Source organism: Arvicola amphibius, chromosome 10, assembly GCF_903992535.2.
Source record: "Arvicola amphibius chromosome 10, mArvAmp1.2, whole genome shotgun sequence".
In the NCBI taxonomy this organism is placed as follows: domain Eukaryota; kingdom Metazoa; phylum Chordata; class Mammalia; order Rodentia; family Cricetidae; genus Arvicola; species Arvicola amphibius.
In genome coordinates, this window is record NC_052056.1 from 80,596,423 (window position 1) to 80,612,697 (window position 16,275).

The 16,275-nt window shown below is 46.4% G+C and overlaps 1 long non-coding RNA gene across 1 annotated transcript; it reads left to right on the forward strand.

Annotated features, from left to right (window-relative positions):
- The first annotated feature begins 2,771 nt into the window (after positions 1-2,771).
- On the forward strand, positions 2,772-15,716 carry LOC119825696. Its single transcript, XR_005287249.2, has 4 exons — positions 2,772-3,288; positions 3,719-3,966; positions 4,346-4,742; positions 15,362-15,716. It is a non-coding gene; the product is annotated as an uncharacterized LOC119825696 (long non-coding RNA).
- The last annotated feature ends 559 nt before the right edge of the window (positions 15,717-16,275 follow it).

Consider the following 16,275-nt stretch of genomic DNA (forward strand, 5'->3'; position numbering starts at 1 on the left):
CAGGATGGGAGAGGCAGCTATGAGTACAGCGACCTTTGTCCTGTTTGCTCTTGGAGAGGGCTGGCCCTGCCAGCGCTGCCCTGTTCTCCCAGTGTCTGCCTGGGGCTCTGGGCTGGTCAAATGTTCTCTGTGCCTGAGGCAGCAGCGTGACTTTGGTGGGTGACAGAGACTTCTTAGGCAGTTAGGGCACTGTGGCACCTCTGTGGAGACACTGTAGGGACTGGATGTGGTGTGTGTGCTCCTGCCCCACACCGAATCCCTTCCCTCTGGCTCTTTGCCAGCTGAAGGCTTATCATTACCCAGTCACTTAGGCAGCCCATGCCAACCTGGACACTGTCCCTGGGAGGAGCAAGGGCCGAGGGGCCCCGCAAATGAACTGCACAGCCTTCTTGACCCTCCCCAGCTCTGTCCTCTCTTTAGCCTTGCTCGTTGCCAAGTAAGCGGTTGTGTTGAGGATCCCGACGAGGTTCCCAGAGCTGGACACAAACATGGAGAGAGACGGCAATGCCTGTCTGATGGGAAAGTGGGGTGCTCTGCTTTTCCCTGCTAGCTTTTTGCCTGAGTCTGTTTTTTTGTTTGTTTTGCTTTTTTCTTCTCTCTCAATCCTGAATAAAGCTACCAGGGCGTCAGACACATTGAGCCGGGCAAACCATTTCTCTTGGGAGAAGTCTTTCTTGAGCTCCTCTTTCCTGTCCAAAGCTAGATCCTGGTTCCCATCCCCTTCGTATTGTGGAGGGCACTGCCTCTGGCAGCTCTGGCTCGACTGCCAGGAGAGCCCTGGGAGGTAGGGAGGGCACCTTTCCCTTTCACAAATAACCAAATCCAGGCCCCCGTGCTTGAGGACTTGGGTGTATTAATAGCAGATGTTTTGTTTTCCTACCCTGGTGCTTGTCCCTGCGCTCGCACGAACGATAAGAACGCACAGTGTTCTCTACCAGCCACTCTCTGCCCTCCCCCAGGAGAGGCAAGCTGGGGGCGTGCACTCCTCTGTTTAAAGCCATCGCTGAGGACAAACACTGAGAAAATAGACTTAAAAGTTTATATTCGGTCTCTCTTGGCTACTGTTGCTGCTCAGCAAAGAAACTCTATATTGTTTAAAGCCTCCAGGCGAACGGGTTGCAAGGCAACCTTCAAACAATAGAAAATACCCCAAACTAAAAATAAGACCATGAAGGCATGGGAAGCATAGTGGTGCTTTGGTGAAATCACCCTGCAGTCAAGGCGAAGGGGAAGGCCATCAAGTGGATGCCTAGGTCACATCACCGTGTAAGCCATTTATGCCCTCACTGTTGCGTTTCTGATACCCCAGGCACACTAGGCTCCTCTTCTTCCTATTCCTGAACTTACTGTCTTTCCAGTGACCACAGTCCCCATCCTCAGATGCTTCTCTGTTCTAGGGAAAGTTCCTAAAATTAATAATCTATGGACGTGTCCTGAGGCTCTTGCCTTGAAGTAATCCCCCATCCCCAAGAAGTCCCTTGGAGGTCCCTAAGAAGGAAGTGGAGCACAGTGGTCTTGGGAAAGGAGAAACACTACCTCTAGGCCGGCCTGGACTCACACTGAGACCCATACATATAAAAGCAAAGCAAGAGAGAAAGCTCAAAGAGAAGTACAGGGAAGAAATACAAGCCGAATGGAGAAGGAAAGATAGGACAGGCTGAGGCCAAGCTTCATGGTGACTGGTCACATGGCCAGAGCAGGAGGCTCCAGTCAGGGAGGGATCTCTGTATTTTGAAGATGGAGGAAGGGGCCTCAAGTCAAGAAGTCAAGTAAAGCCAGGCAGTGGTGGCGCATGCCTTTAATCCCAGCACTCGGGAGGCAGAGGCGTTCGAGGCCAGCCTGGTCTAAAAGAGCTAGTTCCAAGACAAGAACCAAAAGCTACGGAGAAACCCTGTCTCCAAAATTAAAAAAAAAAAAAAAAAAAAAAGAGAATGTGGTAGGTAGCTTCTTGAAGCTGGAAAAGCAAGATGGATTGCCCTTCAGAGCCTAGAGAAGGAACACAGCCAAGCAGACACCTTGGCCTTTGGTTGGTAAGACCACTTTGGATTTCTGGCCTAAGAAATTTAAGACAGTGTCTTTGGAGCCTGTCCTGGAACTAGCTCTTGTAGACCACCCTGGCTTCGAACTCACAGAGATGCACCTGCATCTGCCTCCTGAGTGCTGGGATTAAAGGTGTGCGCCCCCCCCCTTAAGACAATGTCTTAAACAATCAAGTTTGGTGTAATTTGTGTAGCAACATCAGGAGGCAAATACAATGTCAGGAGACAATACAATGTTAAAAGTAGAACCAGATGTGGGGCAGGAGGGGGAAGGTGAAAGGAGCAGGAGAAGGGGAGGGAGTGGGAAGTGGATTTGGCATGTAAAGTAAGAAAAGATAGCTTTTTAAAAAATTAAATTAAAATAAAAATAAAATTTAATTATAAAAAACCAAACAAACAAAAAGTAGAACCCGAGGCACTCTGATGAAGTCAAGAAACCCATGGTTCGTTCTTCAGCATACGACACTCCAGGACCAGACAGGGAAGGCAAAACTTGCCCTCCCCCCTCCCCCACCTCCCACCCCACCCCCACCTTACTGCGGGTGGACCCCCAGGGACTGGCCCCAGGCAGCAATGCTTTAATAGTCAGTCACCTACAGTAATAAAAAGGTTTTGCTCTCTCTTCCTGCCCCCAACCCTCACAGCTGTCCTCTCACCGGCTGCCAGGTCAGGCTGGTCAATAGATTATCTTCAGCAGCTGGGATGCTGTATTTTCTCCCATAACTTGTGACCCATCCAACTAGTGACCCAGAAACAGATCAGACTGGAAAGGGAAACCAGAAGTTAGCAAAACAAGTCACCTCATCAGCTCCACCTCCACTGCAGGCTGCCAGCCAGCAGCCACTGCGGATTCTCCCTGGCCTCTCTGGAAGGAGCCATGGGAGGGAGACCTGCAGGCCTTCTCCGGAAGCAGGCTCACCTTTTCTCGGTCGGCTCACTGACTAAAAGCCTCCCAAGGACTTGCATAAGAGAGCCCATAAAATCCTCACCATCTCAACCAAAACAAGAGGAAAACACTGGCTGTCTGGAGCCCCCGTCTCTTGGATCATAATTTACTTTGTTCTCCCTACATTGCTAGGAGACAGGAATCATCAGTTCTCTTTTGTAATATGGAGCCCTGAGTAGTGGAAAGGGTGAGGAGCATAGCCAAAGGCATGCAGCAAGTCGGACTGAACAGAAGCAGAAGACAGTTCTCCCAGCCCAACAGGGCTCGGGGGCTCAGGCTCCGTCCTGGGCTTTGGTTATACAGGTCAGTGGGGTGTGACCTCTGGGTAAGTGGTCCCAGTGGAACGCAGAGATATAAAATCATTAAACCTGTCATTACAAGGCAAGCAACTGATGTCCCAGCAGAAAGATTTTCCAGTCTTGAGAGGGCTCTACATTGCTGTGTGTCTAGATGTGTGCGTGTGTGTGTGTGTGTGTGTGTGTGTGTGTGTGTGTATGTGTGTGTGCGCGCACGCACGTGCACATGTCTGGATGGCAGTCAAGGGAGAAGGGATGGCACTAAAACCACTGTCATCGCGTCAGGGTATCAGGGTATGTGTGCTCTACACATAGACACAAACCCACAAAGAGCTCCCCACCAGAGTCAATGCACCTCCCTCCCTAGCTTCTCTCTCGGCTCTCCTGGCTTTTCCTCTTCTACCATTCTTTTGAGAGATCGTGGAATCTAACTTCAGGAGCAATGCCCAGAGTCAGAGCCAAGGACTGCACTGCCTCAGACGGAATAGCTGCTGAGCCTTTGCTACCGGAGTAACCAGCACCCACAGCCGGGCACACAGACGGAACAGCTCAGCTCAAGGCCACCAGTCTGCTGACCTTTCTCAGAGACAGCTTCAGGGACACTCATTCTGACTCTCACGAAAGGATGCCCCTTTGTTTCCTGTAAAAGCAAGAGAATGGAATGGACTTGATTTCAAAAGACACTGTGAGTCATAAGTATCTACGCGTGTGCCAGTCACCCCAGGGGGCTGCTGTGCACACGTGGGTGTGTAGCGTTCTGTCAGGTGCCACCCTCAAGGGCTCAGAGTGGGCAGAGGTGGAATCAGTAGCTGATGTATGTAACATATGCATGATAAATATATATATGACCACACACACATATTCTACACACGCACACACCCAATAACAGAATAAATGATACCAAGACTCAATCTCAAGAGATGCAGAAAAAAATACAGCACACCCTTTTAGGAGAGAGACACTCAAGGATGTCTACCAGACTCTCCAAACACACATCTTAGCTAACAGTGGAAGATGAACAAAGACATCCAAGTTCAAAACTTCTGTTTGACATTGTTCTGCAGGTTCTAGCCGGGGCAAGAAAAACAAAGCAGCAAGTGTTGGCAGCCTGGGTTGGTGTCCCAAGCCTGTGATCCGAAGGTAGAGGCAGGAAAATCCAACATCCAAGGTCAGTTCAAAGCTAACCTGCATGAAATGAGACTTTGTTTGAAAAAACAAAACCAAACCAGACACCCAAGTCAAAACTACAACTCCCCACAAACAAACACAAACAAAACACAAGGCCTGCTGGCAGCGGTGGGAGAAATTGCAATCTTGATACAGCGCTTCACTGGTGAGAGGGTGGCTTTGAGAAACTGAACATAGAGTTACCATATGACTCAAATGCCACGCCCGGAGGGCAACCTGCTAAGTGAAACAAGCCATTCAGAAAAGGGCAAAGGCTGTGAGATCCCACTTACAGTAAGTACCTAAAACAACCACACTAACAGAGAAAGAGAGAGAGAACGACAGCCAGGGTGGTGTGAGGGGAAGGCAGGGATTGGTTATTTAAATGGATACACAGATTTTTACAAGAGGAAATGAGGTCTGGCCTGCAAAACAAAGCCAATGTACTCCCTGAACCCTAACTTCAAAGTAGCCAGGCATGGTGGTGCAGGCCTTTAGTCCCAACACTCAGGAGGCACTGACAGGAGGTTCTTGGTGAGTTGAAGGCCAGTCTTAAAGAATAAAATAAAATAAAAATAAATAATATATAATGAATATATAAGATATTATGTATTACATATTATACATAATATTACACATTATATATTATTATAATAAATAAATTAATAAAGAATAAAATAAAATAAAAAGTGGTTAAGAGGCTTAAAGACCTGAGTTTGAATGCCCGACCACACACAGGTGGAAGGAGAGAACAGACTCTACAGAGCTACCCCTCAACCTCTGAGCACACACTGCGGCAAGTGCACACCTGCACTAACATGCACATCACACAGTCCTATCATTTAAATGTACAGACAGAAAGTAAGTAGCGGTTGTTCAACATGGGGTGGGGGGAGGGAACTGGGAGAAGCAGGAGTGATAGCTGCCAGCCATAAGGTTTCTCTTTGGGGTGGTGGAATATTCTAGAAATGAATGTAGTGATGGTTGCACAACACTCAACAGACTGGGGGCTGGCTAGATGGCTCAGCAGATGTGAGTGCTTGCGGCTGAACTTGTGCACGACCCCCGGAGACCACCCGCTAGAACTGAAATTGTCCTCTGGCCCCCACAGGAGTGCCGTAATACACAGGCCCATCCCTCACAATAAATGAATAAGTGGGGTGGGGGGGGAGCACTGTCGGATCACACGCTTAGAGGGCCAGAACAGAACGAAGTCTGTTTCTTTTAAACCCCAGTTACTATTAGACTGGTATTTTTCCCTCTTGGTGAAGGATGGGGCATGAGGCTGTTGCCCTGACAGAAAGGGGAGGTGTGCTCTCCACAAACAGGAATAAAGCTAGCTCAACTGAAGCACTCAGAAGAATGACTGCAGAAGGGATGTCACCCAGTGCCAGAGCCGCTGGTGTGAGGAGCTTCCAGAATAGTTGGGTAGGCCAAGCCCTGGGCAGAATGCAGCTAAAAACCTTTATTGCAGGGGCCCGCCAAAGGGCTTTCAGGCCCCATAGCTGTTTTTTGAGATGAGGACGTTCTACACTGCTTAATCACTTTATAAATCTCTCTTGATTTGGGGGCATTTTAGAGACCCATATGTGCCTTTTGATTTGTTTTTCCATAACGCTGGGGCACTACGATAGATACAATCTTCAGAGCATTTATTTTCGGAGCACTAGGTCTGATGGTTGGAGTTTACAGATAGAACAGACACAGAAAGAGCAGCGTCCGGCCTCAGGAACGCAGATGAAATGGAATATGTTGAGAGAAGGAAACCAGCCAGGAAGGACAGAGGATGCCGGTTGCAAGGTGCCTGCAGTCAACATCAGGAAGACAGAAACCGACAGGGCAGGTGCCAGCAGGGAAGGAGAGAGGGCAAGACCGACCTCAGGGCTTTCGCTCCTGCAGGATGGAGTCTGCAGGGTTCTCACGGGACACAATGCTAACAGGGACACCGAGAGACAGGGGAGAGACAGGGGAGATGCCGCCCAGAGCTCAGGCTCATTAGCTCAGCACATGGGGGACAGAGTTTGAGGCCAGCTTGGGATATTTTGTTTCTGCCACATTTTAACAAGATTTAAAATACAGCACCGAGCTAAAAGCCTGAGCTCACTTTATTGTCATCATGACTGCCATGGAAAGAATTCTTAAGTGTGATGACCCTGCTGATGTGTTTATCTTTTTAAATATTTTTTTCTCGTGATGGAGTTATGGAAATAGGCCACTTGGTTTAATTTTGTGATATTTTTTACTTCCTGGTTCCTCCTGATTATGCAATTCTGGGGTTACAAATGGGTAAAAAGGAAAAGTTCATGTGCCAGCCTGATATTTTTCATGGTATTGCACTAAAGAGGAATGAGAAATGTTTTCATTTTCATGAAGACTTAAAGCAGAATATTTATGTGTGCCTGTACTTGCATAAGGTTATGTGTGCAGGTACCCTGGAGGCCAAAGGTCATAGGATGCCCTGGGACTGGAGCAGCAGTGAGCCACCTGATGTGCGTACTGGGAACCCAACTCAGACCCTCTTCAAGAGCCATGTCTCCAGTTCCCACATCAAGATAACTTTTGACAAGGTCTCCCTATGTAATCTGGCTGGCTTTCCATAGCCCAGGCAGGACTAGAAGCTGATGTGATCCTCCTGTCTCAGCCTCCCAGGTTCTGGGATTACATGAGTACCACTATACTCAGGTCTCCATAATGTTCCCATAAAAAGATTCTCTTTAAGTAAATTTGAATCTGGGGGAATTCATAACTAGGTAAGATATCTTCTTTCTTATTATACTTCAGACGTATTAACTGAACTGTTATTTTTATTTTTTACAATTTATTGCTTTTTATTTTATGTACATTGGTGTTTGCCTGCCTGCATGTCTGTGTGATGGCATCAGATCCCCTGATGAAGGAGACCTGAACTGGAGGCACAGATAGTTGTGAGCTGCCATGTGGGTGCTGGGAACTGAACCCAGGTCCTCTGAAGAACAGTCAGTAGTCTTAACCGCTGAGCCACCTCTCCCGTCCCTTAAACTATTTCCTCTTTCAATAAACCTAAGAGGTCACAGAATCCATCTTGAGTAGCACACAAAATCTTGCTGAGATAAAAAATTTTTTTTTTGTCACATTGACTCCAAAATGTAACCATTTTCCCAAAGTACTTGATTCATTTGAAACGTAAAAGGACAGGTATTCATGAGACTCAGGGCAGAAGGTGAACTCTGGGAACAGCCACTTACAGTCACGTAACACACCACGTGACTTCTGAGTTGCCATTCCCTCTCTTTGAACGTTAACCATCTGCGCACTGCCGAGTGTCTTAAAGACACAGTCACATTTGCGGTCTGTAAACTTCCTTCTAAGCCTTTTGTTTTGTTTTTTTTGAGACAGGGTTTCTCTGTGGCTTTGGAGCCTGTCCTGGAACTAGCTCTTGTAGACCAGGCTGGCCTCAAACTCATAGAGATCCACCTGCCTCTGCCTCCCAAGTGCTGGGATTAAAGGCATGCGCCACCACCATGCAGCCTCTACACGTATTTTTAAGAAATTTAATTTTTAGCTATGTGTACGTTCTTAAATCAGCATGTGCACGTGTGTGCAGGTGCCTGCCAGAGGCCAGAAGAGTGACAGAAAGTTGTGAACTACCTGATGTAGGTGCTGGGAGCCAAACTTGATTCCTCTGCAGAGAAATATGGGCTCTTAACCACCGAGCCCCAGATTGGATGCTAAGAGCCAGTGACTAACAGTTCAAAGTTCACAGGCCACATTGTTGCAGTGCTTTTCATCCGGTGATTGAGACCCCTTTGAGGGAGGGGATCAAATGACCCTTTCACAGGGGTCATGTAAGATCATCAGAAAACACAGGTATTACGTTATAATTCATAACAGTAGCAAAATTACAGTTATCAAGTAGCAATGAGATAATTTTATGGTTAGGGGTCACCACAAGATGTACTGTATTCAAGGGTCGCAGCGCTAGGAAGGCTGAGGACCACTGCTCTATCAGCTTTTACCACAATGACAGTTACAGTCTCTTCATTTTTTTTTTTTTTTTTTTTTTTTTTTTTTTTTTTTGGTAAATGTTGTGGTAAGATCACTGGCTGCCTCTCCCTATGGCAGCGGGTAAATACAGACAGGTGTTTCCCTGAAGGAGGCAAACTCCCTATAAATACCAGGGGTTAACTGGGCTGGGGATGTAGCTCAGTTGACAGAGTGCTCACCTAGCATGCATGAAGCCCCGGGGTTGCATCCCCAACACCACATAAACCAGGCATGGTGCAGCGTGTCTGAAACCTAAGCACTTGGGAAGTAGAGGCAAGAGGAATGGCTCAAAGTCATAGTGGGTTCAAGGCTACATGACAGTACCCCACCTACCTAAGAACAAAACAAAACAAAAAAAACCTAGAGATGATTTTGTTGTTGTTATTTTGTTTGTTGGTTCTTTTTTTTTTTTTTTTTTTTTTGAGACAGGGTTTCTCTGTGTAGCCCTGGTTGTCCTGGAACTTGCTCTGCAGACCAAGCCAGTCTCCAGCTCACAGAGATCCGCCTGCCTCTGCCTCCTGAGTGCTGGGATTAAAGGTGTGTGCCAACAACGCCCGGTCCTAAGATAATAAAATTTTAATTATAAAGCTACCTTACATTTACTTTCCATCAGGCTAGCCAAGAAACTGCTTGTTAGGGAATCCACAGTGAGTTCTCACCGACTAGGGCCGGCGCAGGAGCCGCACGCAGCTGTGCCAGGATAACTACAGTTTGCTTAGACAGGGCTCCTGGCCTCACCCACCAGAAAGAATCATGTTCCCTGATTTAATTCTGTCAGTGACTCTTTGGTCATAGAAAGATTTGCTCAAGAAAGCTGTCCCTTTTCTTTTTACCAATATTTATTGACCAAAGTGACCCATCTGCCTAGTAGACCCAGGGACTTAGTTCTGCTTTTTCTGTGCATATAATCCAAGAGGAGGGTCAGACAGTCATGCAGGCACCACACGGAACAGGACTTGGGATGGCTGACCTCGTTTCCACTTGATTGTTCCTAGGTGACTCGGTCCTAGCTCGCTCTTCCACCACTCTGAGCATCTGTGTGTGTATATGACAGTAATGACCGTGCATGGCAGTCACAAACAGACAGCACCTCATAGGAATATGTGATAAGGTACGGAGTCCTCTGTTGTCCCCAGATCCACAGGCCCCACCCAGCTCCACCCCTCGAGGGTCCGACTGGCTCCTAGGAAATCTCCTCCAGCCAGTGAAGGAAGGTGTCAGGAAAGAATGTTAATGCTTTTTCCAGTAGCTGATCTCAAAAGCTTGGCAGAGGGAGCAGAGTCCACTGAATAGTTATATTCACCCTGATTAAAGGAGCTCACCAAGTAGCTCCGTTGAAATCCTTTTTCTCCCTTTGGTGCTCGGGATCAAGTTTAGGGCTTCACACATGCTAAGCACATGCTTCCTCTGGCAGCTTTGTTACGAAGAATACATTATTTAGAGAACAAGACCTCTACCCACTTTCATTGTTCATTACATACAAGTTTTCTAGAAAAAACACTGGGAGCAAAGCTGCAGATAATGACAATCTCTAAGTGAGATTATAGATGATCTATTTATTTGGTTTTTTTGAGACAGGGTCTCACTGTTTAGCCCTGTCTGGTCTGGAAGTTGTTATGTAGACCAGGCTGGCACTAGCTCTTGAGAGCTGGGCTTAAAGGCATACACTATCACACCTGGCTAATTATAAATTCTTTAAACGTATGATATCTACAAAGATACTGTATCGTTCACACACCTGCCGGGGCAAGCTGACAACAAACGGGGTGCTGTTGAACTCAGCTGATGGAAATACAAATTGGTATCAGTTTCCAAGCAACAATTTGGCCCTATTTATCTATTTATTTATTATTTTGAGACAAGATGCTCCTTTTAAATTTTCCTTTTTTTTTCCTGGTTTTTTGAGACAGGGTTTCTCTGTAGCTTTGGAGCCTGTCCTAGAACTAGCTCTTGTAGACCAGGCTGGCCTCGAACTCACAGAGATCAGCCTGCTTCTGGCTCCCGGGTGCTGCGATTAAAGTCGTGTGCCACGGCCGCCCAGCTCTCAGAGATTTTTATTAGTTCTCTAGGTATTACATACCTGTTTTAATCATATTACTCCTCCCCCAGCTCTTTCCAGCTCCAGCTCCCTTCCTTACCCATCCAAACAGGATGCTCTTGAAGCTATGATCAGTCCATCGGCCTCACCTCTCGATTACAGGCATGTATTGCCATGCTCCATTTCTGTTAGAACTGCATTCATTTTGGACTTTGTGTGTGTGCAGAATATACGTATATGCAGAATAGGTGCTGTGACACAGTATGGCAGTCAGAAGACAGCTCTGAAGAGTTATTCTCTCCTACCTCGTAACTGGTGCTGGTGATCCAACTCAGGCTACCAGGCTTGCATGGCAAACACTTTATACACACTCCACCATGTTGCTGGCCCTGGGTTTTGTTTGTTTGCTTTTTTTTTTTTTTTTTTTTTGGTTTTTCGAGACAGGGTTTCTCTGCAGCCTTAGAGCCTGTCCTGGAGCTAGCTCTTGTAGACCAGGCTGGTCTCGAACTCACAGAGATCCGCCTGCCTCTGCCTCCCGAGTGCTGGGATTAAAGGCGTGCGCTACCACCGCCCGGCCTTGTTTGTTTGCTTTTTGAGGCATGGTATGTAGCTCTGGCTGTCCTAGAACTGCTCTGTAGACCAGGTTAACCTTACACTCACAGAGATCCTGCTTCTGCCTCCGGATTGCTAGCATAAAAGACGTGCACTATCATCACCACCATATCTGGCCTATGGCCCAACTTTTTTTTTAAATAAAATATTCTTTGCTGTGTGGACTTGGTTATACAGAACATGCATTTTAAAGTTTCATTCACCTCACAGGACTCACCCTTGAAATTGGTCGTTAGTGTGCACGTGTGTTGTGGTCTTGCGCACACTCAGAGCTGTACAGGCATCCTCGGAGATTTTGCTCCTTTTGGGGGTTGGTTTATTGTTTTTGAGACATGGTCTTGCTGTGTAGCCCATGTTGGCTTCAAACTGCTAGTCCTTCTGTCTCAGAGTCCCCAGCGCCGGCTTACAGGTGTACACCACCACATATGGCTTCGTTGTTTTTAAAACCAGAAAACATTTCTGAGAGGAGGTCCAAAGTCACGGCGTAACTGTAAGGAGCTGTGCACACGGGAGAAGCTTTGGAAAGTCTGAGTAAGAACCAGCCAGGACACACGAACAGGGAGGAAAAATACAAGCAAACAACAGCAACAACAAAAGATGCCCTGGCTGGGAGATCGCCCCGCAAGCACGAGGACCCGAGTGTGGCCTGCAGCACAGGCCACAGTCACCTGGCAGTGAGCGCAACGCAATCCTTGGGGCTGGCAGCCAGGCTAGCCTGAAAATGGGGAGTCAAGGTCCCATCAAAAGACCCCTATCTCAAAAAATAAGGTAGATGGTACCTGAGGAGACATGAGGAAACAGAGGTTGACCTCTGGCCTCAATTTAGATGCACACAAGAGCAGGTGCACTCAACACTCATGTGCACCCCCCTCAATATCACCAAACCTATATCCACCTATACAATTAAGGAAAAAAGATAGAAAGGTCCTGAAAAACTAATTTCTAAATGAGCAAACAATGTCTGCCTCCTTAAATAAATAAATACAGACTTTGCATCAAAAGGCTGAGATAAGATATACAGGCACAATGAAAAAAATAAAAACCTCTGGGCTGTAGAAATAGCTCAGTGGTTAGAAGCACATTTTGCCCTTCCAGAGGACCTGGTTCTTGTTCCCAGCACCCAATCATGGCTCACAACCACTCAACACCTTCTTCTGACCTCTGAAGGCACCAGACACACACACAATGCACAAACATGCAAGCAAAACACTCATACACATAAAACAAAACAAATAAATTTAAAGGAAAGTTGTAGAAATCATTGTTGGGCAGGGCTTTGGATGTTTAGGTAAACCAGATTCTCCATCAATCTGCAGGCAATTGGGTGGGTCCCATCCCTGGTTGTTGGAACTCTCCCACTGTAAGAAGGTTGACAGCGGGGTGCTTGGTCTCAAGCAACAAGCACTTGTTGGACATAAGAATCTGAGAACAGAGGGAGAGCTAGAGAAAAGGGCTCTGAAACCAGCTTCATAAGCACAAACCACCCAGGATGTCCCAAGTCTCAAGCTTAAAGTTCTGTTGTTTATTCCAGTGCTGGGGATGGAACCCAGGACCTTGCGCGTGCAGAACAAGCCCCCACCCATGAGCAACATTCTCAGCCCTGTGCATGTTCCCAGAGAAAGGATAAGGACTGAGGAAGTGGTTCAAACTGTAGAGCACTTGCCTAGCAGCTGTGAGGCCCTGGGTTCAGTGAGAAAATAGATATTTCTGAAAACACTGTTTTCTGAAAACATTTGGCAAATTCACATTTTTCTCACTTCGAATAAAATCTACTCTTCTTCTGGGGCATTCTCTTTATGAAAAATTTCCTTTAAGCACTCCAGGTCCTGGGACATTTTGTAGATTATCTCTTTATTTTCTTTTCCATATCACTAAAATCACAGTTCCAAAGTTATGCAACCAGAGGAGTCTCTCGAACCAGGAAAAGCAAACTTTACTGCCCGCCCCCTGTACAAATCAATCAGCTCGGGCACCATGAGCTCTTATTTGTTTAATCGGGTCAGCGTCGTGACTTTAGCAACTGCCCTGGTTCAACATCAATACAATCATGGAAATGTACACAGAGCAGTCACCATGCACAGCCTATTTTTATAAAGAAGTAAAGGATTAAAGAAATGTTTTCAGTTTTTGAGTCAGGAAATTACAAAGTAGCGCTGGTGTAACCATCTGTAATAATTAACTCTTGGGAGGAGTCCCTCATCAGACGGGAAGGGTCATCTTTAACAGTACTGTAGGCATGAGTTCTGTGTGCACTTTATGTCCGGCCGAGATCATTTACCTTGTGGCTAACAATTGACGTAAAGCTTGATTCCACAGCAAACAGCGAGCAATTCTTGAGCACAAGCTATCCTTAAAGTATTACAATATGGCGTCTTTATTTCCACGTGTGATGTGGGTGTACAGCATCTGAGTGGAAGTTAATGTTCTGTGTGTGCTGGAGACTGTTGCTCACAACATAACCATCTCTGTAAATGCTCTGGTCGCCTGTAACACATCAGGAAACTGTATGAAGTAGAAGATAATACTATCACTGGTGATGTGCTAAGTAGGATAAAACAATAATCAAACTGTAATTCTTATTTGCTTAAAAGTAAATACACCTTATCAAGAAGGCTGTCTACATCATGCACTAATATGATGGGGGGCTGGAGAGATAGCTCTGTGGCTAAGAGCACTTACTGCTCTTGGAGAGGACCTGGGCAGTTCCCAGCACCCACATGTAGGTTTACAGTCCCCAGTACCAGGGGACCCAGCAATTTCATCTGACCACTGTAGGCACCAGACACAAATGTGGTACACAGACATACATGTAGATAAACACTAAAGCACATAAAATAAAAAATAAATAAATCTGAAAAGAATGTAAAGGCCATGATAACAAACTAAAAATGCCTTCAAAATACGCAAAATAGCCTTTGAAAGGATGTCACCATAGCAACAGTCTAAACCATCCACTTCCATGGGCGGACTGCAGGTACAGCTGGATGCCAACTAGCATTCAGGCTGGAGCTGGACCAGAAGGGCTTCTACTGTCATCTGGGACAGGTGGCACTAACCTTAGAAGGGGACATTGGTGCCTCCAAAGTCTTCTTTTAGACCTTACATCAAGCTGCAGTGAACTCTGGCTTCAAACCAAAATTTGAATGCCAAAAAGCAAAGGCAAAGGGTTAAGGTTGGCTGTTTTTCATTTCTTAGAAGCTAAAATATTTTAAAAACCAAGGACAGCTCAGTTTAGATCACAAAAGGTGCTCTGATGAAAAGCAAGTGCTCCTGACTCTGTGTTGAAGTAGATGGTTAGGAAGCTAATATAGAGTTTACGGCTAAATATAACCCTCCTTTAAAGGCAGAACATATTGCTGGGGGGAAAATGACCTCCATCCCGGGACTTACGGCACAGAGTAGCTAAAATGTTTTTCCATTCGGTGACTTTGCAGTGTTGGGGAGTATCATTCGGTAGACCCAGGGAGAAGTCCTAAATTGGAAAAGCAGCTGGGCCCAAGGTCATCTCTCGTGTTTCCAAATATATCTTGAAACAAATGTAAGAAGGGCACTTTGCTGAGTGTTATCTGGACATATATAGTTTCAATCAAATTCTGCAAGAAGTGTCAGAATAAAAGCCGAACATTTGTTTGACATGGCCAAGTTCCTGGCAAGTGGTCTTCTTGATGGCTGAGGCTCTCCCTGGCAACTGGGCAAGTGTTCCAGTGAAAACTCTCCTGGCTCTCAAGGGAAAGAAACCAAGCACTGTGAAACACCAGCTTTGATTTTTTTTTTTAAACACAGGAAATCATATAAACTTATAAAAATCTCTCCCAACAAAAACATCCCTTTAAGATACTGTTCCTCAGCTAATTTCTTTAGCATTATCAAATCCTTTTTCACAAACCCAAACTGTTACATACGATTTTTTTAAAAGTGTAGATGATACCTCCTTGAAGGCTGGATCTTTGTCTGGGTGTAAAACTATCCTCCAATATAAATAAACAAATTAGCCAGGCGGTGGTGGCGCACACCTTTAATCCCAGCACTAGGGAGGCAGAGGCAGGCGGATCTCTATGAGTTTGAGGCCAGCCTGGTCTACAAGAGCTAGCTCCAGGACAGGATCCAAACGTAGAGAGAAATCTTGTCTCAAAAAAAAACCAACCAACCAACCAACAAACAAATTAATTGGCCGACTGTCTTTTGCTCCTCCCCACCCCCAGTTAAGCCCAGAGATGATCATGTGCTTTTCTCTACCCAGTGATCCTCTCGTTCCATCAGCAGTCACAAGGAAGCTGGACAGTGAGAACCAAGATGCCGACAGCTGCTGCTTACCCCAGCAGCCCCTCCCTCATGCCCAGTGATGCTGGCTTGTACCCCGGGGCATTCTCTTCTGGAGGCTTCACGTTCCCCATGGAGTCCCTGCTCCTCTCCAAGTCAGATTCTACGCGTGCTTCCAGGAGAGGCCGAAGCACGAGCGTTGTTCTTCATTGGGTTGGCCTAGGTCACTCACCCAAAATGGCTTTTCTCTTTGAATTCTAAATTGATCTTTAACCCACAAAGGACTGCAGCGCCCTCCACATGACATAAAGGAAATAAACTAAATCATAAAACAAGTGTCTGGAAGTCCAATAGAGTTCTGCTCTCCGTAATAAACTTTGATGTCTTGAAATACCGGAACTTTGAGAAAATCTGGGGGTACTTCTGCTTATTGGCGAGGCCAGCACTATAAGCACTTCTCTTGTTGGCTGCGTTGCTCACACTGGTGTCTAGACGCCATGCTTCTCCTGCTCCTTTGGCTCACGGGGCAGTGGGCACCGCAGTACGTTAGCTCCAGCTGTCCTGTTACTCTCTCTCTCATCCTCCAGGCCCAAGTCAATTCCCGCCTCTCGGCTGAGGCCTCCTCCACTTTTCTTCCATCTTCGGGTCTCTCCTACGTGCGTGGTTTTGTTTCTTCTTTTCTTTTCTCTTCACTGGCCTCCTCCTCACTCCCAGGTAATGAACTCTTGAGCTGTGGATCCTCTTGTCTCACTTGTTCCAGCTCTCAAGACCCAGGACAGCAGGCATGAGCCACTGCGCCAGATCCAGATCCCAGATTTTTTTTTTTCAGAATGAGCATAGATTTAGGAAAAGTGAGAAAGAACTCCAGGTCGCTGCTGTGGCTGCCTTCCACAG